Below are 26,902 nucleotides of genomic sequence, written 5' to 3'. Positions count from 1 at the left end.
TCAGCTACCTGCAGCTGAATGCATTGTGATGTCAGAGATACTGTTCAGCTACCTGCAGCTGAATGCATTGTGATGTCACAAAAGGTACTCTCTAAGTGCCTGCTACTGAATACTTTGTGATGTCACAGATGTACTCTACTTTCCTTCAGCAGAAAGCGTTGTTATGTCACAAATAAACTATCTAGCTGCCTGCAGCTGAATGCATTGTGATGTCACAGATGTATTCTAAGATCCTGCAGCTGAATGCATTGTGATATCACAGAGGTACTTTTAACCCGTGACTTTTTTTTGAGTAGTAATGGGTTAATGTGACAAAATGCGTTAAAGACTTCTACCCTTCTGCTACTGCACACCTGTTTACACATCTTAGCCACTTTCAGAACAAGCAATCACAGCAGGAACCCCAGGACGCTCGGGCAGTCAGCACACAAAGACTCTCCATTGCCACCATTGCGACAACCACTGGCTCAATTCTACCACATGTAGGTCATGGAGCCGTCCAATGGAGGACATAAACCCACCGCACAAAACCACCAAGAACTGGTGATATCGGCTGACCATCAGTCAGAGTACGGCCGTAAGGAGTCACCCAATTACCAGCTCTAGGTACAGCAGCAAGTGGTACACATACTGGACTACCCAAGTCCCGCTTTACTCATAAAATCTGCTTGTTGTGACCACGGCATCGCTGCCTCCCCACTGTGAGTATAGAACTGTGGCTATTGCCTATTTTTAGTATTTTTGAATCAGGATATCCCAAGTGCATATTTACAAGTTATTAGTCCCTGAGGAAATCCTCTTCAATGAAACAATTCTGTTTTTCTTCTTTTTTTAGCATGCATGCTAACATTATTTGCCTCTCTGGATACACATACATTTGACCTCGTGATCCAGTAATATTGTTGCATATTATAGAAGCTTCTTTTGTGTGTAACAATCTGTAGCAATTTCTCAATTTAGTGTCATATGGTTTTAAATGTTTTAGTCATGTGATTTGGCTAGACAGTACCTCTGTGACATCACAATGCATTCAGATGCAGGATCTTATAGTACATCTGTGACATCACAATGCATTCAGCTGCAGGCACTTAGACAGTACCTCTGTAACACCACAATGCATTCAGATGTAAGCAGCTAGAGAGTAACTCGGTGACATCACAATGCATTCAGCTGAAGGCAAGTAGAGAGTACAACTGTGACATTACAAAGCATTCAGCTGCAGGCAACTAGTCAGTACCTCTGTGATATCACAATACATTCAGCTGCAGGATCTTAGAGTACATCTGTGACATCACAATGCATTCAGCTGCAGGTAGCTATACAGTATCTCTGTGACAGCAGAATGCATTCAGCAGCAAGCAGCTAGTCAGTACCTCTGTGATATCACAATGCATTCACCTGCAGGATCTTAGAGTACATCTGTGACATCACAATGCATTCAGCTGCAGATAGCTATACAGTATCTCTGTGACAGCAGAATGCATTCAGCAGCATGCAGCTAGAGAGAATCTCTGTGATATCACAAAGCATTCAGCTGCAGGTAGCTAGATAGTACCTCTCTGACATCACAATGCATTCAGCTGCAGGCAGCTAAACAGTACCTCTGTGACATCAGAGTGCATTCAGCGGAAGGTAATTAGAGAACATCAGTGACATCATAATACATTCAGCTGCAAGTAGCTAGTGAGTTCCTGTGTGACATCACAATGCATTCAGGTGCAGGCATCTATACAGTACGTTTGTGACATCACAATGCATTCAGCTGCAGGATCTTAGAGTACATATGTAACATGATAATGCATTCAGCTGCAGGCACTTAGAGAGTACATCGGTGACATCACAAAGCATTCAACTGCAAGCCTTTAGACAGTACCTTTATGACATCACAATGGATTCAGCTGCAGGAGCTTAAGGTAAATCTGTGACATCACAATCCATTTATCTGCAGGCACTAAGAGAGTACCTTAGTGACATCACAAAGTATTCAGCTGCAGGCAGCTAGACAGTACTTCTGTTACATCACAATGTGTTCAGCTGAAGGCAAATAGAAAGTACATCTGTGACATCACAAAGCATTCAGCTGCAGGTAGCTAAACAATAACACTGTGATATCACAATGCATTCAGCTGCAGGATCTTAGAGTACATCTGTAACATTTGCTGGAGGCAGCTAGACAGTACATCTGTGACATCACAATGCATTCAGCTGCAGGCAGCTAGACAGTATCTCTGTGACATCACAATGCATTCAGCTGCAGACAGCTAGACAGTACCTCTGTGACATCACAAAGCATTCAGATAAAGGCAGCTAAACAGTATCTTTGTGATATCACAATGCATTCAGCTGCAGGAACTTAGAGTACCTCTTTGACATCACAATGCTTTCAGCTGCAGGCACTTAGAGAGTACATCTGTGACATCACAAAGAATTCAGCTGCAGTCCCTTAGAGAGTGCCTCTGTGGCATCACAATGCAATCCGCAGCAAGTAGCTAGATAGTACCTCAGAGACATTACAATGTTTTCAGCTGAAGGTAAGTAGAGTACATCTGTGCATTACAAAGTACCCAGCTGCAGGCACTTAGGGGGTAATTCCGATCTGCAGCATCAAATTTGTTAGCAGTTGGGCAAAACCATGTGCACTACAGGTGTGGAAGATATAACATTTGCAGAGAGAGTTAGATCTGGGTGGGTTATTTTGTTCCTGTGCAGAGTAAATACTGAATGCTTTATTTTTACACTGTAATTTAGATTTCAGATTGAACACACCCCACCCAAATCTAACTCTCTCTGCACATGTTACATCTGCCCCCCCCCCTGCAGTGCACATGGTATTGCCTTACTGCTAACAAATTTGCTGATGTGATCAGATCTCAATTAGGTCCGTAGAGAGTACATCTGAAACATCATAAAGCATTCAGGTGCAGGCATTTGCAGTACTTCTGTGACATCACAATGCATTCAGCTGCCAATAGCTAGGCAATACCACTGTGAAATCACAAACAATTCAGATGCAGGCAGTTACACAGGGCCTAATTCAGACTTTATCATAGCAGCAAATTTGATAGCAGATGGGGAAAACCATGGCCCTCATTCCGAGTTGATCGGTCGCAAGGCGAATTTAGCAGAGTTACACACGCTAAGCCGCCGCCTACTGGGAGTGAATCTTAGCTTCTTAAAATTGCGACCGATGTATTCGCAATATTGCGATTACTAACTACTTAGCAGTTTCAGAGTAGCTCCAGACTTACTCTGCCTGTGCGATCATTTCAGTGCTTGTCGTTCCTGGTTGACGTCATAAACACACCCAGCATTCGCCCAGGCACTCCCACCGTTTCTCCGGCCACTCCTGCGTTTTTTCCGGAAACGGTAGCGTTTTCAGCCACACGCCCCTGAAACGCCGTGTTTCCGCCCAGTAACACCCATTTCCTGTCAATCACATTACGATCGCCGGAGCGAAGAAAAAGCCGTGAGTAAAAATACTTTCTTCATAGTAAAGTTACTTGGCGCAGTCGCAGTGCGAACATTGCGCATGCGTACTAAGCGGATTTTCACTGCGATGCGATGAAAAATACCGAGCGAACAACTCGGAATGAGGGCCCATGTGCACTGCAGGGGGTGCAGATATAACATGTGCAGGGAGAGTTAGATTTGGGTGGGGTGTGTTCAAACTGAAATCTAAATTACAGTGTAAAAATAAATCTGCCCGTTTTTACCCTGCACAGAAACAATAAAAAACACCCAAATATAACACTCTGCACATGTTACATCTGCCCCCCCCCCCCGCAGTTCACATGGTTTTGTAAATCTGCTAACAAATTTGCTGCTACGATAAGGTCTGAATTAGGCCCACAGTCCCTTTATGACATCACAATGCATTCAGCTGCATGAATTTAGAGAAAACATCTGTGACATGACATCACAATGCATTCAGCTGCATGCATTTAGAGAAAACATCTGTGACATCACAGTGAATTCAACTGCAGGCCCTTAGACAGTACCTTTATGACATCACAATGCATTCAGCTGCAGGATCTTAGAGTACATCTGTGACATCACAATGCATTCAGCTGCAGGTAGCTGGACAGTATCTCTCTGACATCACAATGCATTCAGCTGGATGTAGCTAGAAAGAATCTCTGTGACATAATGCATTCCGCTGGAGGCAGCTAGACAGTACCTTTGTAAAATCACAGTGCATTCAGCTGCCGGCCGCTAGACAGTACCGTTGTGACATCACAATGCATTCAGTTGCAGGCAGCTACAGAGTACCACTGAGACATCACAATGCATTTGGCTGCAGGATCTCAGAGTACATCTGTGACATCAAAATACATTCATCTGCAGGCAATTTGACAGTGCCTTTGTGACATCACAATGCACTCAGCACTAAACAGCTAAATAATACATCTGTGATATCACAATGTAGTCAGCTGAAGAGAAGTAGAGAGTATGTCTGTGACATTACAAAGAATTTAGCTGCAGGCACTTAGAAAGTACATCTGTGACATCACGATGCACTGAGCTGCAGGTAGCTAGACAGTACCATTGTGACATCACAAATCATTCAACTGCAGGCCCTTAGACTACCTTTATGACATCACAATTCATTCAGCTGCAGGATGTTAGAGTATCTCTGTGACATCACAATGCATTCAGCTACAGGTAGCTAGACAGTATATCTGTGGCATCACAATGGCCTCAGCTGCATGCAGCTAGAGAGAATCTCTGTGACATAACAATGCATTCAGCTGGAGGCAGCTAGACAGTACCTCTGTGACATCACAGTGCATTAAGCTGCAGGCATATAGACAGTTCCTCTGTGAAATCACAATGCATTTAGTAGAGATGAGCGGGTTCGGTTCCTCGGAATCCGAACCCGCCCGAACTTCAGGTTTTTTTACACGGGTCCGAGCGACTCGGATCTTCCCGCCTTGCTCGGTTAACCCGAGCGTGCCCGAACGTCATCATCCCGCTGTCGGATTCTCGCGAGGCTCGGATTCTATCGCGAGACTCGGATTCTATATAAGGAGCCGCGCGTCGCCGCCATTTTCACACGTGCATTGAGATTGATAGGGAGAGGACGTGGCTGGCGTCCTCTCCATTTAGAGTGACTAGAGTACTAGAGAGAGACACAAATTTTGGGGAGCATATAGGAGGAGTACTACTTGCTGCTGATAGTGTGACCAGTGACCAGTGCCACCAGTTTAATTAATCCGTTCTCTGCCTGAAAAAAAAACGATACACAGTGTGACACAGTCACACATACCATATCTGTGCTCAGCCCAGTGTGCTACATCAAATACTGTATATCATTATCTGACTGCTGAGTGCTCAGTGCTCACTGCTCACACAGCTTAATTGTGGGGGAGACTGGGGAGCAGTTATAGCAGGAGTACATTTAAGTACAGTGCACACTTTTGCTGCCAGAGTGCCACTGCCAGTGTGACTGACCAGTGACCACTGACCACCAGTATTGTGATTGTCTGCTGACCACCAGTATATTGTGATTGTCTGCCTGAAAAAGTTAAACACTCGTCGTGTGGTGTTTTTATAAACGCATTCTTCAGACAGTGTCCAGCAGGTCCGTCATTACATAATATATACCTGTCCGGCTGCAGTACTAGTGTGATATATATATATATATTTTAATTTTATCTCATTATCATCCAGTCTATATTAGCAGCAGACACAGTACGGTAGTCCACGGCTGTAGCTACCTCTGTGTCGGCAGTCGCTGTTCCATCCATAATTGTATACCACCTACCCGTGGTTTTTTTTCTATCTTCTTGATACTAGTAGCTTACTTTAGGAGTCTGCAGTGCTGACAGACAGTGTCCAGCAGGTCCGTCATTACATAATATATACCTGTCCGGCTGCAGTACTAGTGTGATATATATATATATTTTAATTTTATCTCATTATCATCCAGTCTATATTAGCAGCAGACACAGTACGGTAGTCCACGGCTGTAGCTACCTCTGTGTCGGCAGTCGCTGGTCCATCCATAATTGTATACCACCTACCCGTGTTTTTTTTTTCTATCTTCTTGATACTAGTAGCTTACTTTAGGAGTCTGCAGTGCTGACAGACAGTGTCCAGCAGGTCCGTCATTACATAATATATACCTGTCCGGCTGCAGTACTAGTGTGATATATATATATATTTTAATTTTATCTCATTATCATCCAGTCTATATTAGCAGCAGACACAGTACGGTAGTCCACGGCTGTAGCTACCTCTGTGTCGGCAGTCGCTGGTCCATCCATAATTGTATACCACCTACCCGTGTTTTTTTTTTCTATCTTTTTGATACTAGTAGCTTACTTTAGGAGTCTGCAGTGCTGACAGACAGTGTCCAGCAGGTCCGTCATTACATAATATATACCTGTCCGGCTGCAGTACTAGTGTGATATATATATATATTTTAATTTTATCTCATTATCATCCAGTCTATATTAGCAGCAGACACAGTACGGTAGTCCACGGCTGTAGCTACCTCTGTGTCGGCAGTCGCTCGTCATCCATAAGTATACTAGTATCCATCCATCTCCATTGTTTACCTGAGGTGCCTTTTAGTTGTGCCTATTAAAATATGGAGAACAAAAATGTTGAGGTTCCAAAAATAGGGAAAGATCAAGATCCACTTCCACCTCGTGCTGAAGCTGCTGCCACTAGTCATGGCCGAGACGATGAAATGCCAGCAACGTCGTCTGCCAAGGCCGATGCCCAATGTCATAGTACAGAGCATGTAAAATCCAAAACACCAAATATCAGTAAAAAAAGGACTCAAAAATCTAAAATAAAATCGTCGGAGGAGAAGCGTAAACTTGCCAATATGCCATTTACCACACGGAGTGGCAAGGAACGTCTGAGGCCCTGGCCTATGTTCATGGCTAGTGGTTCAGCTTCACATGAGGATGGAAGCACTCAGCCTCTCGCTAGAAAAATGAAAAGACTCAAGCTGGCAAAAGCACAGCAAAGAACTGTGCGTTCTTCGAAATCCCAAATCCACAAGGAGAGTCCAATTGTGTCGGTTGCGATGCCTGACCTTCCCAACACTGGACGTGAAGAGCATGCGCCTTCCACCATTTGCACGCCCCCTGCAAGTGCTGGAAGGAGCACCCGCAGTCCAGTTCCTGATAGTCAAATTGAAGATGTCAGTGTTGAAGTACACCAGGACGAGGAGGATATGGGTGTTGCTGGCGCTGGGGAGGAAATTGACAAGGAGGATTCTGATGGTGAGGTGGTTTGTTTAAGTCAGGCACCCGGGGAGACACCTGTTGTCCGTGGGAGGAATATGGCCATTGACATGCCTGGTCAAAATACCAAAAAAATCAGCTCTTCGGTGTGGAAGTATTTCAACAGAAATGCGGACAACATTTGTCAAGCCGTGTGTTGCCTTTGTCAAGCTGTAATAAGTAGGGGTAAGGACGTTAACCACCTCGGAACATCCTCCCTTATACGTCACCTGCAGCGCATTCATAATAAGTTAGTGACAAGTTCAAAAACTTTGGGCGACAGCGGAAGCAGTCCACTGACCAGTAAATCCCTTCCTCTTGTAACCAAGCTCACGCAAACCACCCCACCAACTCCCTCAGTGTCAATTTCCTCCTTCCCCAGGAATGCCAATAGTCCTGCAGGCCATGTCACTGGCAATTCTGACGAGTCCTCTCCTGCCTGGGATTCCTCCGATGCATCCTTGCGTGTAACGCCTACTGCTGCTGACGCTGCTGTTGTTGCTGCTGGGAGTCGATGGTCATCCCAGAGGGGAAGTCGGAAGACCACTTGTACTACTTCCAGTAAGCAATTGACTGTCCAACAGTCCTTTGCGAGGAAGATGAAATATCACAGCAGTCATCCTGTTGCAAAGCGGATAACTGAGGCCTTGACAACTATGTTGGTGTTAGACGTGCGTCCGGTATCCGCCGTTAGTTCACAGGGAACTAGACAATTTCTTGAGGTAGTGTGCCCCCGTTACCAAATACCATCTAAGTTCCACTTCTCTAGGCAGGCGATACCGAGAATGTACACGGACGTCAGAAAAAGACTCACCAGTGTCCTAAAAAATGCAGTTGTACCCAATGTCCACTTAACCACGGACATGTGGACAAGTGGAGCAGGGCAGGGTCAGGACTATATGACTGTGACAGCCCACTGGGTAGATGTATGGACTCCCGCCGCAAGAACAGCAGCGGCGGCACCAGTAGCAGCATCTCGCAAACGCCAACTCTTTCCTAGGCAGGCTACGCTTTGTATCACCGGTTTCCAGAATAGGCACACAGCTGAAAACCTCTTACGGCAACTGAGGAAGATCATTGCGGAATGGCTTACCCCAATTGGACTCTCCTGTGGATTTGTGGCATCTGACAACGCCAGCAATATTGTGTGTGCATTAAATATGGGCAAATTCCAGCACGTCCCATGTTTTGCACATACCTTGAATTTGGTGGTGCAAAATTTTTTAAAAAACGAGAGGGGCGTGCAAGAGATGCTGTCGGTGGCCAGAAGAATTGCGGGACACTTTCGGCGTACAGGCACCACGTACAGAAGACTGGAGCACCACCAAAAACGCCTGAACCTGCCCTGCCATCATCTGAAGCAAGAAGTGGTAACGAGGTGGAATTCAACCCTATATATGCTTCAGAGGATGGAGGAGCAGCAAAAGGCCATTCAAGCCTATACAATTGAGCACGATATAGGAGGTGGAATGCACCTGTCTCAAGCGCAGTGGAGAATGATTTCAACGTTGTGCAAGGTTCTGCTGCCCTTTGAACTTGCCACACGTGAAGTCAGTTCAGACACTGCCAGCCTGAGTCAGGTCATTCCCCTCATCAGGCTTTTGCAGAAGAAGCTGGAGACATTGAAGGAGGAGCTAACACGGAGCGATTCCGCTAGGCATGTGGGACTTGTGGATGGAGCCCTTAATTCGCTTAACAAGGATTCACGGGTGGTCAATCTGTTGAAATCAGATCACTACATTTTGGCCACCGTGCTCGATCCTAGATTTAAAACCTACCTTGGATCTCTCTTTCCGGCAGACACAAGTCTGCTGGGGTTCAAAGACCTGCTGGTGACAAAATTGTCAAGTCAAGCGGAACGCGACCTGTCAACATCTCCTCCTTCACATTCTCCCGCAACTGGGGGTGCGAGGAAAAGGCTCAGAATTCCGAGCCCACCCGCTGGCGGTGATGCAGGGCAGTCTGGAGCGACTGCTGATGCTGACATCTGGTCCGGACTGAAGGACCTGCCAACGATTACGGACATGTCGTCTATTGTCACTGCATATGATTCTCTCCCCATTGAAAGAATGGTGGAGGATTATATGAGTGACCGCATCCAAGTAGGCACGTCAGACAGTCCGTACTTATACTGGCAGGAAAAAGAGGCAATTTGGAGGCCCTTGCACAAACTGGCTTTATTCTACCTAAGTTGCCCTCCCACAAGTGTGTTCTCCGAAAGAGTGTTTAGTGCCGCCGCTCACCTTGTCAGCAATCGGCGTACGAGGTTACTTCCAGAAAATGTGGAGAAGATGATGTTCATTAAAATGAATTATAATCAATTCCTCCGTGGAGACATTGACCAGCAGCAATTGCCTCCACAAAGTACACAGGGAGCTGAGATGGTGGATTCCAGTGGGGACGAATTGATAATCTGTGAGGAGGGGGATGTACACGGTGATATATCGGAGGATGATGATGAGGTGGACATCTTGCCTCTGTAGAGCCAGTTTGTGCAAGGAGAGATTAATTGCTTCTTTTTTGGTGGGGGTCCAAACCAACCCGTCATTTCAGTCACAGTCGTGTGGCAGACCCTGTCACTGAAATGATGGGTTGGTTAAAGTGTGCATGTCCTGTTTATACAACATAAGGGTGGGTGGGAGGGCCCAAGGACAATTCCATCTTGCACCTCTTTTTTCTTTAATTTTTCTTTGCGTCATGTGCTGTTTGGGGAGTATTGTTTTGAAGGGCCATCCTGCGTGACACTGCAGTGCCACTCCTAGATGGGCCAGGTGTTTGTGTCGGCCACTAGGGTCGCTTAGCTTACTCACACAGCTACCTCATTGCGCCTCTTTTTTTCTTTGCGTCATGTGCTGTTTGGGGAGTGTTTTTTGGAAGGGCCATCCTGCGTGACACTGCAGTGCCACTCCTAGATGGGCCAGGTGTTTGTGTCGGCCACTAGGGTCGCTTAGCTTACTCACACAGCTACCTCATTGCGCCTCTTTTTTTCTTTGCGTCATGTGCTGTTTGGGGAGTGTTTTTTGGAAGGGCCATCCTGCGTGACACTGCAGTGCCACTCCTAGATGGGCCAGGTGTTTGTGTCGGTCACTAGGGTCGCTTAGCTTACTCACACAGCTACCTCATTGCGCCTCTTTTTTTCTTTGCGTCATGTGCTGTTTGGGGAGTGTTTTTTTGAAGGGCCATCCTGCGTGACACTGCAGTGCCACTCCTAGATGGGCCAGGTGTTTGTGTCGGCCACTAGGGTCGCTTAGCTTACTCACACAGCTACCTCATTGCGCCTCTTTTTTTCTTTGCGTCATGTGCTGTTTGGGGAGTGTTTTTTGGAAGGGCCATCCTGCGTGACACTGCAGTGCCACTCCTAGATGGGCCAGGTGTTTGTGTCGGCCACTAGGGTCGCTTAGCTTACTCACACAGCTACCTCATTGCGCCTCTTGTTTTCTTTGCGTCATGTGCTGTTTGGGGAGTGTTTTTTTTGGCAGGGCCATCCTGCGTGACACTGCAGTGCCACTCCTAGATGGGCCAGGTGTTTGTGTCGGCCACTAGGGTCGCTTAGCTTACTCACACAGCTACCTCATTGCGCCTCTTTTTTTCTTTGCATCATGTGCTGTTTGGGGAGTGTTTTTTGGAAGGGCCATCCTGCGTGACACTGCAGTGCCACTCCTAGATGGGCCAGGTGTTTGTGTCGGCCACTAGGGTCGCTTAGCTTACTCACACAGCCACCTCATAGCGCCTCTTTTTTTCTTTGCGTCATGTGCTGTTTGGGGAGTGTTTTTTTTGGAAGGGCCATCCTGCGTGACACTGCAGTGCCACTCCTAGATGGGCCAGGTGTTTGTGTCGGCCACTAGGGTCGCTTAGCTTACTCACACAGCTACCTCATTGCGCCTCTTTTTTTCTTTGCGTCATGTGCTGTTTGGGGAGTGTTTTTTGGAAGGGCCATCCTGCGTGACACTGCAGTGCCACTCCTAGATGGGCCAGGTGTTTGTGTCGGCCACTAGGGTCGCTTAGCTTAGTCATCCAGCGACCTCGGTGCAAATTTTAGGACTAAAAATAATATTGTGAGGTGTGAGGTGTTCAGAATAGACTGAAAATGAGTGGAAATTATGGTTTTTGAGGTTAATAATACTTTGGGATCAAAATGACCCCCAAATTCTATGATTTAAGCAGTTTTTTAGTGTTTTTTGAAAAAAACACCCGAATCCAAAACACACCCGAATCCGACAAAAAAAATTCGGTGAGGTTTTGCCAAAACGCGGTCGAACCCAAAACACGGCCGCGGAACCGAACCCAAAACCAAAACACAAAACCCAAAAAATTTCAAGTGCACATCTCTAGCATTTAGTGGCAGGCATCTAGACAGTACCTCTGTGACACATCAATGATTTTGGCTGCAGGCAACCAGACAGTACCTCTGTGACATCACAAAGCATTCAGATGTAGGCATCTATACAGTACCTCTGTGACATCACAATGCATTAAGCTGCAGGCAGCTAGAGAGTATGACTTTACAATGCATTTAGCTGAAGACAACTAGAGAGTATATCAGTGATATCACAAAGCATTCAGCAGCAGGCAGCTAGTCAGTACCTCTGTGACATCACAGTGCATTCAGCTGCAGGATCTTAAAGTACATCTGTGACATCACAATGCATTCAACTCAGACAGCTAGACAGTACCTCTGTGATATCACAAACAATTCAGATGTAGGCAGTTATACAGTACCTCTGCAACATTACAATGCATTCAGCTTCAGGATCTTAGAGTACCTCTGTGATATCACAATGCATTCAGCTGCAGTCACTTAGAGAGTACATCTGTGACATCATAAAGCATTCAGCTGCAGTCCCTTAGAGAGTACCTCTGTGACATCACAATGCACTCAGCAGCAGGCAGCTAGAAAGTACCTTTGTGAGATCACAATGTATTCATCTGAATGTAAGTAGAGATTACATCTGTGACATTACAAAGTATTCAGCAACAGTAACATAGATAGTACTCCTGTGACATCATAAAGCTTTCACCTGCAGGCATTTAGACAATACATTTGTGAAATCACAATTAATTTAGTTGCAGGCATCTAGACAGTACCTCTGTGACATCTCAATGCATTTGGCTGCAGGCAACCAGACAGTGCCTCTGTGACATCACAAAGCAATCATATGTATGCATCTATACAGTACCTCTGTGATATCACAATACGTTAATCTGCAGGCAGCTAGAGAGTACTGTACCACTATGACTTTACAATGAATTTAGCTGAAGGCAACTAGAGAGTATATCAGTGAAATCACAAAGCATTCAGCAGCAGGCAGCTAGTCAGTACCTCTGTGATATCACAATGCATTCAGCTGCAGGATCTTAGAGTACATCTGTGACATCATAATGCATTCAGCTACAGGCAGCTATACAGTATATTTGTGGCATCACAATTGGCTTCAGTTGCATGCAGCTAGAGAGAATCTCTGTGACATAACAATGCATTCAGCTAGAGGCAGCTAGAAAATACCTCTGTGACATCACAGTGCATTAAGCTGCAGGCATATAGACACTTCCTCTGTGAAATCACAATGCATTTAGTTGCAGGCATCTAGACAGTACCAGTGTGACATCTCAATGCATTTGGCTGCAGGCAACCAGACAGTACCTCTGTGACATCTCAAAGCAATCAGATGTATGCATCTATACAGTCCCTATGTGACATCACAATACATTAAGCTGCAGGCAGCTAGACAGTACCTCTATGACAGGCATGTCCAAACTGCGGCCCTCCAGCTGTTGAGAAACTACACATCCCAGCATGCCCTGACACAGCTTTAACATTCTCTGCCAGCAAAACTGTGTCAGGGCATGCTGGGATATGTAGTTTCACAACAGCTGGAGGGCCGCAGTTTGGACATGCCTGCTCTATGATATCACAATGCATTCGGCTGAAGGTAGCAAGGCAGTACCTCTATGACATCACAATGCATTCGGCTGCATGCAGTTAACAGGACCTCTGTGACATCACAAAGCATTCAGATGCAGGCAGCTATACAGTACCTCTGTGAAATCACAATGAATTCAGCTTCAGCACTTAGAGTGTGCCTCCGTGACATCACAATGTATTCAGCTGAAGGAAAGTAGTGAGTACATCTGTGACATTAGAAAGTATTCAGTTACAGGCACTTAGAGAGTACCTCTGTGACATCATAAAGCTTTCACCTGCAGGAATTTAGACAGTACATCTGTGACACCACAAAGCATTCAGATGCAGGCACTTAGACAGTGCCTCTGTGACATAACAATGCATTCAGCAATAAGCAGCTAGATTGTACCCATTTGACATCACAATGTATTCAGCTGAAGGTAAGTAGAGAGTACTTCTGTGACATCACAATGCATTCAGCTGCAGGTAGCTAGATGGTACCACTGTAATATCACAATGCATTCAGCTGCAGGATCTTAGAGGAGATTTGTGACATCACAATGTATTCAGCTGCAGGTAGCTAGACAGTATCTCTGTGTAATCACAATGCATTCAGCTGCATGCAGCTATGGAGAATCTCCGTGACATAATAATGCATTTAGCTGGAGGCAGCTGGACAGTACCTCATTGTCATCATAATGCATTCGGCTGCATGCAGCTAAACAGTACCTCTGTGACATCACAAAGCATTCAGTTTCAGGCAGCTATACAGTACCTCTATGACATCACAATGAATTCAGCTACAGCATTTAGAGAGTACCTCTGTGACAGCACAATGTATTCAGCTTAAGGCAAGCAGAGAGTACATCTGTGACATAACAAAGTATTAAGCGACAGGGACTTAGTACATCTGTGACATTACAAAGTATTTAACTACAGGCACTGTAGAGAGTACTTCTGTGACATCATAAAGCTTTCAGCTGCAGGCATTTGGACAGTACATTTGTGACATTACAATGCATTTAGTTGCAGGCAGATAGAGAGTACCTCTGTTACACCACAATGCACTTGGCTGCAGGCAGCTACACAGTACCTCTTTGACATCACATTGCATTCAGATGCAGGAATTTAGAGAGTACATCTGTGACTTCACAAAGCATTTAGCTGCAGGCACTTAGACAGTGCCTCTTTGACATCACAATGCATTCAGCACTAAGCAGCTAGACAGTACCTCTGTGATATCACAATGGCCCTCATTCCGAGTTGTTCGCTCGGTATTTTTCATCGCATCGCAATGAAAATCCGCTTAGTACGCATGCGCAATGTTCGCACTGCGACTGCGCCAAGTAACTTTGCTATGTAGAAAGTAATTTTACTCACGGCTTTTTCATCGCTCCGGCGAACGTAATGTGATTGACAGGAAATGGGTGTTACTGGGCGGAAACACGGCGTTTCAGGGGCGTGTGGCAGAAAACGCTACCGTTTCCGGAAAAAACGCAGGAGTGGCCGGAGAAACGGTGGGAGTGCCTGGGCGAACGCTGGGTGTGTTTGTGACGTCAACCAGGAACGACAAGCACTGAACTGATCGCACAGGCAGAGTAAGTCTGGAGCTACTCTGAAACTGCTAAGTAGTTAGTAATCGCAATATTGCGAATACATCGGTCGCAATTTTAAGAAGCTAAGATTCACTCCCAGTAGGCGGCGGCTTAGCGTGTGTAACTCTGCTAAATTCGCCTTGCGACCGATCAACTCGGAATGAGGGCCAATGTATTCAGTTGAAGGTAAGTAGAGAGTATGGCCCTCATTCCGAGTTGTTCGCTCGCAAGCTGCTTTTAGCAGCTTTGCACACGCTAAGCCGCCGCCTACTGGGAGTGAATCTTAGCTTATCAAAATTGCGAACGAAAGATTAGCAAAATTGCGAATAGACACTTCTTAGCAGTTTCTGAGTAGCTCCACACTTACTCGGCAACTGCGATCAGTTCAGTCAGTTTCGTTCCTGGTTTGACATCACAAACACTCCCAGCGTTCGGCCAGACACTCCTCCGTTTCTCCAGCCACTCCCGCGTTTTTCCCAGAAACGGTAGCGTTTTTTCGCACACACCCATAAAACGGCCAGTTTCCGCCCAGAAACACCCACTTCCTGTCAATCACATTACGATCACCAGAACGAAGAAAAAACCTTGTAATGCCGTGAGTAAAATTCCTAACTGCATAGCAAATTTACTTGGCGCAGTCGCACTGCGGACATTGCGCATGCGCATTAGCGACTAATCGCTCCGTTGCGAGAAAAATATAACGAGCGAACAACTTGGAATGACCCCCTATGTCTGTAAAATTACAAAGTATGCAGCTGCAGGCACTTAAGGAGTACATCTTTGATATCACAATGTACTGTATTCAGCTGCAGGATCTTAGAGTACATCTGTGACATCAGAAGGCATTCAGCTGCAGGTAGCTTGACAGTATCTATGTGGCATCACAATGAATTCAGCTGCAGGCAGCTAGCCAGCACCTCTGTGACATCACAATGCATTCAGATCCAGGCAGCTTTACACTATCTTTGTGACATAATAATGCATTCAGCTGAAGCACTTAGAGAGTGCCTCTGTGACATCACAATGTATTCAGCTGAAGGCAAGCAGAGAGTACATCTGTGACATTACAAAGTATTCAGCGACAGGTACTTAGTACACCTGTGACATTATAAAGCTTTCACCTGCAGGATTTAGACAGTACCTTTGTGACATCAGTGTAATCAGCTGCAGACAGCTAGAGAGTACCTCTGTAATATCACAAACAATTCTGATGTAGGCAATTATACAGTACATCTGTGACATCACAAAGCATTCAGCTGCAATCCCTTAGAGAGTGCCTCTGTGACATCACAATGCATTCAACAGCAAGCAGCTAGAAAGTACCTCTGTGACATCACTACATTCAGCTGCAGAAGTTTTAGAGTACATCTGTGACATCACATGCATTCAGCTGCAAGAATTTAGAGAAAACTAGTGATAAACGGGTTCGGTTTCCGAGAAACCGAACCCCCCCGAACTTTACCCTTTTTACACGGGTCCGAGCCATACTCGGATTCTCCCGTATGGCTCGGTTAACCCGAGCGCGCCCGAACGTCATCATCCCGCTGTCGGATTCTCGCGAGATTCGGATTCTATATAAGCAGCCGCGCGTCGCCACCATTTTCACTCGTGCATTGGAGATGATAGGGAGAGGACGTGGCTGGCGTCCTCTCCGTTTATTGTAGAAGACAGTTGATTCTTGTTTGTTTTTTATTGCTTAATTGTGGGGAGGATTGGGGAGCAGCTGTTAGGAGTACAGTGCAGAGTTTTGCTGATAAGTGACCACCAGTTTTTTTATCCGTTCTCTGCCTGAAAAAAACGCTCCATACCATATCTGTGCTCAGTGTGCTGCATGATATATCTGTGATGAGTGCTCACACTGCTTAATTGTGGGGACTGGGGAGCAGCTATAGCAGGAGTACAGTGCAGAGTTTTGCTGACAGTGACCACCAGTATACGTTGTCTGCCTGAAAAACACTCCATATCTGTGCTCACAGTGTGCTGCTTTATTGTGGGGACTGGGGACCACCAGTATAATTAATATTATATAGGAGTAGTACAGTGCAGAGTGCACTGCTGTACCTACCTCTGTGTCGTCACTCGTCATCCATTAAGTATACTATCCATCTACATTGTATACCTGTGGTGCATTTTTTTAGACTAGTTTAGCAGTTTGCTGACAGTGTCCACCAGTATACTATATATAGCAGTACGGTAGGCCACTGCTGTACCTACCTCTGTGTTGTCACTCGTCATCCATTAAGTATACTATCCATCTACATTGTATACCTGTGGTGCATTTTAGTTGTGCGCAGTATATATAGTAGTAGGCCATTGCTATTGATACTGGCATATAATTCCACACATTAAAATATGGAGAACAAAAATGTGGAGGTTAAAAAAATAGGGAAAGATAAAGATCCACTTCAACCTCGTGCTGAAGCTGCTGCCACTAGTCATGGCTGAGATGATGAAATGCCATCAACGTCGTCTGCCAATGCCGATGCCCAATGTCATAGTAGAGAGCATGTAAAATCCAAAACACAAAAGTTCAGTAAAATGACCCAAAAATCAAAATTAAAAGCGTCTGAGGAGAAGCGTAAACTTGCCAATATGCCATTTACGACACGGAGTGGCAAGTAACGGCTGAGGCCCTGGCCTATGTTCATGGCTAGTGGTTCAGCTTCAAATGAGGATGGAAGCACTCATCCTCTCGCTAGAAAAAAGAAAAGACTTAAGCTGGCAAAAGCACAGCAAAGAACTGTGCGTTCTTCGAAATCACAAATCCCCAAGGAGAGTCCAATTGTGTCGGTTGCGATGCCTGACCTTCCCAACACTGGACGGGAAGAGCTTGCGCCTTCCACCATTTGCACGCCCCCTGCAAGTGCTGGAAGGAGCACCCGCAGTCCAGTTCCTGATAGTCAAATTGAAGATGTCAGTGTTGAAGTAGACCAGGATGAGGATATGGGTGTTCCTGGCGCTGGGGAGGAAATTGACAAGGAGGATTCTGATGGTGAGGTGGTTTGTTTAAGTCAGGCACCCGGGGAGACACCTGTTGTACGTGGGAGGAATATGGCCATTGACATGCCTGGTCAAAATACAAAAAAAATCAGCTCTTCGGTGTGGAATTATTTCAACAGAAATGCGGACAACAGGTGTCAAGCCGTGTGTTGCCTTTGTCAAGCTGTAATAAGTAGGGGTAAGGACGTTAACCACCTCGGAACATCCTCCCTTATACGTCACCTGCAGCGCATTCATCATAAGTCAGTGACAAGTTCAAAAACTTTGGGCGACAGCGGAAGCAGTCCACTGACCAGTAAATCCCTTCCGCTTGTAACCAAGCTCCTGCAAACCACACCACCAACTCCCTCAGTGTCAATTTCCTCCTTACCCAGGAAAGCCAATAGTCCTGCAGGCCATGTCACTGTCCAGTCTGACGAGTCCTCTCCTGCCTGGGATTCCTCCGATGCATCCTTGAGTGTAACGCCTACTGCGGCTGGCGCTGCTGTTGTTGCTGCTGGGAGTCGATCGTCATCCCAGAGGGGAAGTCGGAAGACCACTTGTACTACTTCCAGTAAGCAATTGACTGTCCAACAGTCCTTTGCGAGGAAGATGAAATATCACAGCAGTCATCCTGCTGCAAAGCGGATAACTGAGGCCTTGGCAGCCTGGGCGGTGAGAAACGTGGTTCCGGTATCCATCGTTAATTCAGAGCCAACTATAGACTTGATTGAGGTACTGTGTCCCCGATACCAAATACCATCTAGGTTCCATTTCTCTAGGCAGGAGATACCGAAAATGTACACAGACCTCAGAAAAAGACTCACCAGTGTCCTAAAAAATGCAGTTGTACCCAATGTCCACTTAACCACGGACATGTGGACAAGTGGAGCAGGGCAGACTCAGGACTATATGACTGTGACAGCCCACTGGGTAGATGTATTGCCTCCCGCAGCAAGAACAGCAGCGGCGGCACCAGTAGCAGCATCTCGCAAATGCCAACTCGTTCCTAGGCAGGCTACGCTTTGTATCACCGCTTTCCAGAATAGGCACACAGCGGAAAACCTCTTACGGCAACTGAGGAAGATCATCGAAGAATGGCTTACCCCAATTGGACTCTCCTGGGGATTTGTGACATCGGACAACGCCAGCAATATTGTGCGTGCATTACATCTGGGCAAATTCCATCACGTCCCATGTTTTGCACATACCTTGAATTTGGTGGTGCAGAATTATTTAAAAAACGACGGGGGCGTGCAAGAGATGCTGTCGGTGGTACAAAGAATTGCGGGCCACTTTCGGCATTCATGCACCGCGTACAGAAGACTGGAGCACCACCAAACATTCCTGAACCTGCCCTGCCATCATCTGAAGCAAGAGGTGGTAACAAGGTGGAATTCAACCATCTATATGCTTCAGAGGATGGAGGAGCAGCAAAAGGCCATTCAAGCCTATACATCTGGCCACGATATAGGCAAAGGAGGTGGAATGCACCTGACTCAAGCGCAGTGGAGAATGATTTCAACGTTGTGCAAGCTTCTGCAACCCTTTGAACTTGCCACACGTGAAGTCAGTTCAGACACTGCTAGCCTGAGTCAGGTCATTCCCCTCATCAGGCTTTTGCAGAAGAAGCTGGAGACATTGAAGGAGGAGCTAAAACAGAGCGATTCCGCTAGGCATGTGGATGGAGCCCTTAATTCGCTTAACCAGGATTCACGGGTGGTCAATCTGTTGAAATCAGAGCACTACATTTTGGCCACCGTGCTCGATCCTAGATTTAAAACCTACGTTGTATCTCTCTTTCCGGCAGACACAAGTCTGCAGAGGTTCAAAGACCTGCTGGTGAGAAAATTGTCAAGTCAAGCGGAACGTGACCCGTCACCATCTCCTCCTTCACATTCTCCCGCAACTGGGGGTGCGAGGAAAAGGCTAAGAATTCCGAGCCCACCCGCTGGCGGTGAGGCAGGGCAGTCTGGAGCGAGTGCTGACATCTGGTCCGGACTGAAGGACCTGGCAACGATTACTGACATGTCGTCTACTGTCACTGCATATAATTCTCTCACCATTGAAAGAATGGTGGAGGATTATATGAGTGACCGCATCCAAGTAGGCACGTCAGACAGTCCGTACGTATACTGGCAGGAAAAAGAGGCAATTTGGAGGCCCTTGCAGAAACTGGCTTTATTCTACCTAAGTTGCCCTCCCTCCAGTGTGTACTCCGAAAGAGTGTTTAGTGCAGCCGCTCACCTTGTTAACAATGGGCGTACGAGGTTACTTCCAGAAAATGTGGAGTAGATGATGTTCATTAAAATGAATTATAATCAATTCCTCCGTGGAGACATTCACCAGCAGCAATTGCCTCCAGAAAGTACACGGGGACCTGAGATGGTGGATTCCAGTGGGGACGAATTAATAATCTGTGAGGAGGGGGATGTACACACTGAAAGGGGTGAGGAATCGGAGGATGATGATGAGGTGGACATCTTGCCTCTGTAGAGCCAGTTTGTGCAAGGAGAGATTAATTGCTTCTTTTTTGGTGGGGGCCCAAACCAACCAGTCATTTCAGTCACAGTCATGTGGCAGACCCTGTCACTGAAATGATGGGTTCGTTAAAGTGTGCATGTCCTGTTTATACAACATAAGGGTGGGTGGGAGGGCCCAAGGACAATTCCATCTTGCACCTCTTTTTTCTTTAATTTTTCTTTGCATCATGTGCTGTTTGGGGACAATTTTTTTGAAGGGCCATCCTGCCTGACACTGCAGTGCCACTCCTAGATAGGCCAGGTGTGTGTGTCGGCCACTTGTGTCGCTTAGCTTAGTCACACAGCGACCTTGGTGCGCCTCCTTTTTTCTTTGCATCATGTGCTGTTTGGGGACAATTTTTTTTGAAGGGCCATCCTGCCTGACACTGCAGTGCCACTCCTAGATGGGCCAGGTGTTTGTGTCGGCCACTTGGGTCGCTTAGCTTAGTCACACAGCTACCTCATTGCGCCTCTTTTTTTCTTTGCATCATGTGCTGTTTGGGGAGTATTTTTTTGAAGTGCCATCCTGTCTGACACTGCAGTGCCACTCCTAGATGGGCCAGGTGTTTGTGTCGGCCACTTGTGTCGCTTAGCTTAGTCACACAGCGACCTTGGTGCGCCTCTTTTTTTCTTTGCATCATGTGCTGTTTGGGGACAATTTTTTTGAAGGGCCATCCTGCCTGACACTGCAGTGCCACTCCTAGATGGGCCAGGTGTTTGTGTCGGCCACTTGGGTCCCTTAGCTTAGTCACACAGCTACCTCATTGCGCCTCTTTTATTCTTTGCATCATGTGCTGTTTGGGGAGTATTTTTTTGAAGTGCCATCCTGTCTGACACTGCAGTGCCACTCCTAGATGGGCCAGGTGTTTGTGTCGGCCACTTGTGTCGCTTAGCTTAGTCACACAGCGACCTTGGTGCGCCTCTTTTTTTCTTTGCATCATGTGCTGTTTGGGGACAATTTTTTTGAAGGGCCATCCTGCCTGACACTGCAGTGCCACTCCTAGATGGGCCAGGTGTTTGTGTCGGCCACTTGGGTCCCTTAGCTTAGTCACACAGCTACCTCATTGCGCCTCTTTTATTCTTTGCTTCATGTGCTGTTTGGGGAGTATTTTTTTGAAGTGCCATCCTGTCTGACACTGCAGTGCCACTCCTAGATGGGCCAGGTGTTTGTGTCGGCCACTTGTGTCGCTTAGCTTAGTCACACAGCGACCTTGGTGCGCCTCTTTTTTTCTTTGCATCATGTGCTGTTTGGGGACAATTTTTTTGAAGGGCCATCCTGCCTGACACTGCAGTGCCACTCCTAGATGGGCCAGGTGTTTGTGTCGGCCACTTGGGTCACTTAGCTTAGTCACACAGCTACCTCATTGCGCCTCTTTTTTTCTTTGCATTATGTGCTGTTTGGGGAGTATTTTTTTGAAGGGCCATCCTGTCTGACACTGCAGTGCCACTCCTAGATGGGCCAGGTGTTTGTGTTGGCCACTTGTGTCGCTTAGCTTAGTCACACAGCGACCTTGGTGCGCCTCTTTTTTTCTTTGCATCATGTGCTGTTTGGGGAGTATTTTTTTGAAGGGCCATCCTGTCTGACACTGCAGTGCCACTCCTAGATGGGCCAGGTGTTTGTGTCGGCCACTTGTGTCGCTTAGCTTAGCCATCCAGCGACCTCGGTGCAAATTTTAGGACTAAAAATAATATTGTGAGGTGTGAGGTGTTCAGAATAGACTGGATTCGGGTGTGTTTTGGATTCGGGTGTTTTTTTCAAAAAACCCTAAAAAACAGCTTAAATCATAGAATTTGGGGGTCATTTTGATCCCATGGTATTATTAACCTCAATAACCATCATTTCCACTCATTTTCAGTCTATTCTGAACACCTCACACCTCACAATATTATTTTTAGTCCTAAAATTTGCACCGAGGTTGCTGGATGGCTACGCTAAGCGACCCAAGTGGCCGACACAAACACCTGGCCCATCTAGGAGTGGCACTGCAGTGTCACGCAGGATGGCCCTTCCAAAAAACACTCCCCAAACAGCACATGACGCAAAGAAAAAAAGAGGCGCAATGAGGTAGCTGTGTGAGTAAGCTAAGCGACACTAGTGGCCGACACAAACACCTGGCCCATCTAGGAGTGGCACTGCAGTGTCACGCAGGATGGCCCTTCCAAAAAAACACTCCCCAAACAGCACATGACGCAAAGAAAAAAAGAGGCGCAATGAGGTAGCTGTGTGAGTAAGCCAAGCGACCCTAGTGGCCGACACAAACACCTGGCCCATCTAGGAGTGGCACTGCAGTGTCACGCAGGATGGCCCTTCCAAAAAAACACTCCCCAAACAGCACATGACGCAAAGAAAAAAAGAGGCGCAATGAGGTAGCTGTGTGAGTAAGCCAAGCGACCCTAGTGGCCGACACAAACACCTGGCCCATCTAGGAGTGGCACTGCAGTGTCACGCAGGATGGCCCTTCCAAAAAACACCCCCCAAACAGCACATGACGCAAAGAAAAATGAAAGAAAAAAGAGGTGCAAGATGGAATTGTCCTTGGGCCCTCCCACCCACCCTTATGTTGTATAAACAGGATATGCACACTTTAACCAACCCATCATTTCAGTGACAGGGTCTGCCACACGACTGTGACTGAAATGACGGGTTGGTTTGGACCCCCACCAAAAAATAAGAATTTACTCACCGGTAATTCTATTTCTCGTAGTCCGTAGTGGATGCTGGGAACTCCGTAAGGACCATGGGGAATAGCGGGCTCCGAAGGAGGCTGGGCACTCTAGAAAGATCTTAGACTACCTGGTGTGCACTGGCTCCTCCCACTATGACCCTCCTCCAAGCCTCAGTTAGGTACTGTGCCCGGACGAGCGTACACAATAAGGAAGGATTTTGAATCCCGGGTAAGACTCATACCAGCCACACCAATCACACCGTACAACTCGTGATATGAAACACAGTTAACAGTATGAAACAATAGAGCCTCTCAACAGATGGCTCAACAATAACCCGATTTAGTTAACAATAACTATGTACAAGTATTGCAGATAAACCGCACTTGGGATGGGCGCCCAGCATCCACTACGGACTACGAGAAATAGAATTACCGGTGAGTAAATTCTTATTTTCTCTAACGTCCTAGTGGATGCTGGGAACTCCGTAAGGACCATGGGGATTATACCAAAGCTCCCAAACGGGCGGGAGAGTGCGGATGACTCTGCAGCACCGAATGAGAGAACTCCAGGTCCTCCTCAGCCAGGGTATCAAATTTGTAGAATTTTGCAAACGTGTTTGCCCCTGACCAAGTAGCTGCTCGGCAAAGTTGTAAAGCCGAGACCCATCGGGCAGCCGCCCAAGATGAGCCCACCTTCCTTGTGGAATGGGCATTGACAGATTTTGGCTGTGGCAGGCCTGCCACAGTATGTGCAAGCTGAATTGTACTACAAATCCAACGAGCAATAGTCTGCTTAGAAGCAGGAGCACCCAGCTTGTTGGGTGCATACAGGATAAACAGCGAGTCAGATTTTCTGACTCCAGCCGTCCTGGAAACATATATTTTCAGGGCCCTGACAACGTCTAGCAACTTGGAGTCCTCCAAATCCTTAGTAGCCGCAGGCACCACAATAGGCTGGTTCAGGTGAAACGCTGACACCACCTTAGGGAGAAACTGGGGACGAGTCCTCAATTCTGCCCTATCCATATGGAAAATCAGATAAGGGCTTTTACATGATAAAGCCGCCAACTCTGACACTCGCCTGGCTGAAGCCAAGGCCAATAACATGACCACTTTCCACGTGAGATATTTCAGATCCACGGTTTTTAGTGGCTCAAACCAATGTGATTTTAAGAAACTCAACATCACGTTGAGATCCCAAGGTGCCACAGGAGGCACAAATTGGGGCTGAATATGCAGCACTCCTTTCACAAATGTCTGAACTTCAGGTACTGAAGCTAGTTCTTTTTGAAAGAAAATCGACAGAGCCGAGATCTGTACCTTAATGGAGCCCAGTTTTAGGCCCATATTCACTCCTGCTTGCAGGAAATGCAGAAATCGACCTAGTTGAAATTCCTCTGTTGGGGCCTTTTTGGCCTCGCACCATGCAACATATTTCCGCCATATGCGGTGATAATGCTTTGCCGTAACATCTTTCCTGGCTTTAATAAGCGTAGGAATGACTTCCTCCGGAATGCCCTTTTCCTTCAGGATCCGGCGTTCAACCGCCATGCCGTCAAACGCAGCCGCGGTAAGTCTTGGAACAGACAGGGGCCCTGCTGCAGCAGGTCCTGTCTGAGCGGCAGAGACCACGGGTCCTCTGAGATCATCTCTTGAAGTTCCGGGTACCACGCTCTTCTCGGCCAATCCGGAACCACGAGAATTGTGTTTACTCCTCGCTTTCTTATTATTCTCAATTCCTTTGGTATGAGAGGTAGAGGAGGGAACACATAAACTGACCGGTACACCCACGGTGTCACTAGAGCGTCCACAGCTATCGCCTGAGGGTCTCTTGACCTGGCGCAATACTTCTCTAGTTTTTTGTTTAGGCGGGACGCCATCATGTCCACCTGTGGACGCCCCCTTTGATTTACAATCAATTTGAAGACTTCTGGATGAAGTCCCCACTCTCCCGGGTGGAGGTCGTGCCTGCTGAGAAAGTCTGCTTCCCAGTTGTCCACTCCCAGGATGAACACTGCTGACAGTGCTAGTACATGATTCTCCGCCCATCGGAGAATTTTTGTGGCTTCTGCCATCGCCGTCCTGCTTCTTGTGCCGCCCTGTCGATTCACATGGGCGACTGCCGTGATGTTGTCTGACTGGATCAGCACCGGCTGGTGTAGGAGCAGGGATTTTGCTTGACTTAGGGCATTGTAAATGGCCCTTAGTTCCAGAATATTTATGTGAAGGGCAGTCTCCTGACTTGACCATAGTCCTTGGAAATTTCTTCCCTTTGTGACTGCCCCCCAGCCTCGTAGGCTGGCATCCGTGGTCACCAGGACCCAGTCCTGTATGCCGAATCTGCGGCCCTCCAGAAGATGAGCACTGTGCAGCCACCACAGAAGAGACACCCTGGTTCGTGGAGACAGGGTTATTAAACGATGCATCTGAAGATGCGATCCGGACCACTTGTCCAACAGGTCCCACTGAAAAATCCTGGCATGGAACCTGCCGAATGGAATTGCTTCGTAAGAAGCTACCATCTTTCCCAGGACCCACGTGCAGTGATGCACCGATACCTGTTTTGGTTTTAGGAGGTCTCTGACTAGAGAAGACAACTCCCTGGCTTTCTCCTCCGGGAGAAACACTTTTTTCTGGGCCGTGTCCAGAATCATTCCCAGGAACATTAGACGTGTCGTGGGGACCAGCTGTGACTTTGGGATATTCAGAATCCAGCCGTGCTGGCTCAGCACTTCCTGAGATAGTGCTACTCCCACTAACAACTGTTCCTTGGATCGTGCCTTTATTAGGAGATCGTCCAAGTATGGGATAATTAAAACTCCCTTTTTTCGAAGGAGTATCATCATTTCCGCCATAACCTTGGTAAATACCCTCGGTGCCGTGGAGAGTCCAAACGGCAGCGTCTGGAATTGGTAATGGCAGTCCTGTACCACAAATCTGAGGTACTCCTGGTGAGAATTGTAAATGGGGACATGCAGGTAAGCATCCTTGATGTCCAGGGATACCATGTAATCCCCCTCGTCCAGGCTTGCAATAACCGCCCTGAGCGATTCCATCTTGAACTTGAATTTTTCTATGTATGTGTTCAAGGATTTCAAATTTAAAATGGGTCTCACCGAACTGTCCGGTTTCGGCACCACAAATAGTGTGGAATAGTAACCCCGGCCTTGTTGAAGTAGGGGTACCTTGATTATCACCTGCTGGGAATACAGCTTGTGAATCGCTGCTAGCACCGCCTCCCTGTCTGAGGGAGCAATCGGCAAGGCGGATTTTAGGAAACGGCGGGGTGGAGTCGCCTCGAATTCCAGCCTGTATCCCTGAGATACTATTTGAAGGATCCAGGGATCCACCTGTGAGCGGGCCCACTGATCGCTGAAATTCCTGAGGCGGGCCCCCACCGTACCTGGCTCCGCCTGTGAAGCCCCACCGTCATGCGGCGGACTTGGAAGAGGAAGCGGGGGAGGACTTTTGTTCCTGGGAACCTGCTGTTTGCTGCAGCCTTTTTCCCCTGCCTCTGCCTCTTGACAGAAAAGACCCTCCTTTTCCCCGCTTGTTTTTCTGGGACCGAAAGGACTGAACCTGATAAAATGGCGCCTTCTTAGGCTGTGAGGGGACATGGGGTAAAAATGCTGACTTCCCAGACGTTGCTGTGGAAACTAGGTCGGAGAGACCATCCCCAAATAATTCCTCCCCCTTATAAGGCAAGACTTCCATGTGCCTTTTGGAATCTGCATCTCCAGTCCACTGGCGAGTCCATAAGCATCTCCTAGCAGAGATAGATAATGCACTTATTTTAGATGCCAGCCGGCAGATTTCCCTCTGTGCATCTCTCATGTATAAGACTGAGTCTTTTATATGGTCAATTGTTAGCAGGATCGTGTCTCTGTCTAACGTGTCAATATTTTCTGACAGTTTATCTGACCACGCAGCGGCAGCACTGCACATCCATGCTGACGCAATAGCTGGTCTGAGTATAATGCCTGAGTGTGTATATACAGAC

This window comes from Pseudophryne corroboree, chromosome 7 (assembly GCF_028390025.1).
Source record: "Pseudophryne corroboree isolate aPseCor3 chromosome 7, aPseCor3.hap2, whole genome shotgun sequence".
NCBI lineage: Eukaryota > Metazoa > Chordata > Amphibia > Anura > Myobatrachidae > Pseudophryne > Pseudophryne corroboree.
The sequence above is the reverse complement of the archived record's forward strand: the minus strand, read 5'-3'. Positions refer to the sequence as shown.